Genomic DNA, 3,158 nt, shown 5'->3' with positions numbered 1-3,158 from the left:
TGTCGTGGGGCGACGAAAAAGAGGTGACCGGACTGCAGACATGCATCCAGTCCCTGGTGAGCAAGCCGATCAAGCTCGTCAATGTAGTCCAGGTTATGCTCGTCCGCCGGATCCTCCCGTGTCAACAACGGGGCTTTAATCTGTGGGAGTTCAACCCGGCGCAGCACCAAACCCTTAACAGGCTCTTCGACACGACGTATGAAGATGTCTGGAAGGTGCTAACCAAAGGCGCCGAGGCTCCCACATTCGCTTTCGAGGACCGCGGATAGAGCTCGCAGCGTCACGCTAGCGAGGTATGCTATTTTCACCTTTTACAGGATGTTAAGTTTTTTCATAGTTTGACTCTATGCGGGATCTAAGCTCCCTTACCTTTGACAGGCTTGGTGGGCGAAGTTCGGATCGATTAACTGTCCGGCTCCCTTGCCCGAAGACCTAGCCCCCGCTCTACTAGCGAAGCTACTGGTTCCGGCACCTTATGTGGTGCCGGAGAAGAAGGCCAAGAAGAAGAAGGCCACGGGGACTCAAAAGAGTTCCCGGCATATGGTGGTGTCGGACTCGTCGTCCGACGAGTCCGAGACGCACTCCCCCCGTGAAGACAAGGAGGAGGAAGAAGAAACCTCTCCCCCCCAGCGGGGGGAGGAGAGAAGAGGAAGGCTGCCCCAACGGGGGAGGCCGAGGGGTCTAGGAAAAGGAAGACCCCTCCGCCGGACTACGCCCCCAACGCCGAAGAGGGCAAAGAGGAGTGGCCAAATAGGGCCAAGCGTCCGGCAAAATCGTAAGTTCGGATATCAGAATAACTCATGATGTTCCTTTGTTGCACAACTTTCCCTAATGTCGAACATAATTATGCAGCCCGCCCCGGGCCGAACTCAACGAGTCGTCGAGCGGCTCCCTGGATTCATCGGACGTGAACTCAGTTCCGCCCGCTATCTCCCCCCGCACTTCAGACGACGCCGAAGTGGCGTCGCAACAAGCTCCGGGGCAGGAGGAGGTGGTCCTGGAGGATCCGCAGGGTGACCTCCTAGACCCCAGGAGTAAAGGGGACAAGACCCCCCAGGGCTCCAAGTACGGCTTTGTGACGGACACCGCGCCAGAATCTTCAACAGTTCCGGACCGCGGTAGGCGAACTCCTTCCAAGAGGAGCAAGCCTTCTGAGCCGGCGGCCTCCGTCCAACCAGAGCTGCCGGACAATCTGCTTGAGGTGCTTGACGGCGCCTCCATCGACTAGGAGCACCGTACTATTATGAGTACGGTAATCCAGAAGGTTTAGTCCGCCAAGAGCGAACTGAGTGAAGCTTGCGCTAGCCTCCTAACGGGCCTCGAGGTAAGTAAAAATATGTAAAAATATAACCGCATAGATAGTAGCCCCTGATGCTCTGTTTGGCGTTCAGAAAGAAAAGCCGAATAGAGGATCTAGTAAATTTCGCAGGAGTATAACAATAAAGAGTCAGTATGCATGTGCAGGCCTCGCTGCTATCCACCGCCACACTGACTGCGGAGGTGGGTGTCCTGAAACAGGACCTCAAGCGGACCAAGCAAGAGCTCGGCCTTGCCAAGCGGCAACTCGAGGAAAAAGAAGGTAGGAAATACCTTGCATAAAAAGTGCCTATAGAGAGGCTTGATTGCAAAAAATAACAGGATTGCACTTCTTATTATAGGGGCCACGACTGAGGTGGCGACCCTCAAGCAGGCGCTGTCCGAGGCCGAAAAGAAAATGGTCGTGGAGCGCACCGAGCGAGTGAAACTTGGGGCTTAAGTCGGCGAGGTGCAGCAAGAGCTTCAGGCTCTCATGAAAAAACATGAGAGTTTGGAGCTTGAGTCAAAGACCCAAGCGTCCGAGCTCGCGGCGGCCCTTGAGACTGCCAAGTCTGCCAAGGCCGAAGCCCAAAAGGCCCTCCAAGAGTTGGAGGAGATTAAGAAGATAGCAGCAGGTAAGGCATTCTTTATGCAAAGCAGAAATATAAAAGTAAACTACTTGTTACTTACCCGAATCCGGAGTTCTCCAGGGGCATTCGCAGATCTTCCCCGCAGCGTATCCGCCGCCGTCGCATTCTACCGAGCTGAAGAGGGCAGCTCGACAGAGAAGGTGTTCTGGTCTCAGTATGCTGAGGACGGACACCCTGTGCCCTTGAGCGACCAGCTGAAACAGCTAGTCGAGCTCCACAAGGCGGCTGAACAGGCCATGAAGGGCTTCATAGTTCGGCTGTGGCCCGGAGAGGCCCTGCCTGGGAGATACTTCGGGCTGGTGCAGCGGCTGGTGGAGGCCTGTCCAAGGCTCGAGGTCATCAAGCGCTCCGTCTGCATCGAAGGTGCCCGTCGGGCCCTTGCCTGTGCAAAGGTGCACTGGGGTAAGCTGGATGGTGAGAAGCTTGTGAAGGACGGGCCGCCGCCGGGGAAGGAGCATCGCAAGCTCGAGAACTATTACAAGGATGTTCTTGTGGGTGCCCGCCTTGTGGCGGATGAATGTACCAAGGATGTAATTTTTGAATAAACTCGCTCGTTTTTATCCTGTGCGCTGAAAACTTGTTCACAGGCGCTTAAGCAATGCTTGTTGAATTTAAAATATTATTTTCCGTGCGGCTATTTATCAAAAAGTTGAGAGATGGCCAGTCGTCGGCTTCTGCCCCCATGCCACTAGTGCTGGGGTGTTCGGCATAAACCTGAGCGCTCGTTTTCCCATAGTTGGGTCCTTCGAGGGAGGCGCTCAGCACAACGAACCAGGCAATCGGACTATAATGCTTGAAAACTCTCACTTAGCCATAGAACTTTATAATTTTAAATTTCGGCGAAGCCCCTAGTTCGGAAGACCGAGTTCGGGGCGCTATCCACGCCTTGGCTGGACAAATCCAGCTCCTTGCTTGAAGCGGCATAAGTCTTTAGGGACTCGAAAAAACCTCTCGAACAGCGACCGGTCTCTCGCCTCATCATGACAGTCAGTTTTAGCTTTCTCCACTGAGGTGCTTAACCCAGCTCAACCGGGGCACAATCGCAGTGGTTCTCCTAGTGTTACCTTAGCCGATATAGCGGAACGTAAGGCACCAAAACATAGGAGCCGGGCAAACCCAACTATTGACCCAAATCATGATTCGGAGCCGATGCATATAGTGCTATAAGTTCAGGGTGCCGAACTTGTGGAAGTGTACGGACTTCTCACACCA

Source organism: Triticum dicoccoides, chromosome 7A, assembly GCF_002162155.2.
Source record: "Triticum dicoccoides isolate Atlit2015 ecotype Zavitan chromosome 7A, WEW_v2.0, whole genome shotgun sequence".
Taxonomy (NCBI): Eukaryota; Viridiplantae; Streptophyta; class Magnoliopsida; order Poales; family Poaceae; genus Triticum; species Triticum dicoccoides.
The sequence above is the reverse complement of the archived record's forward strand: the minus strand, read 5'-3'. Positions refer to the sequence as shown.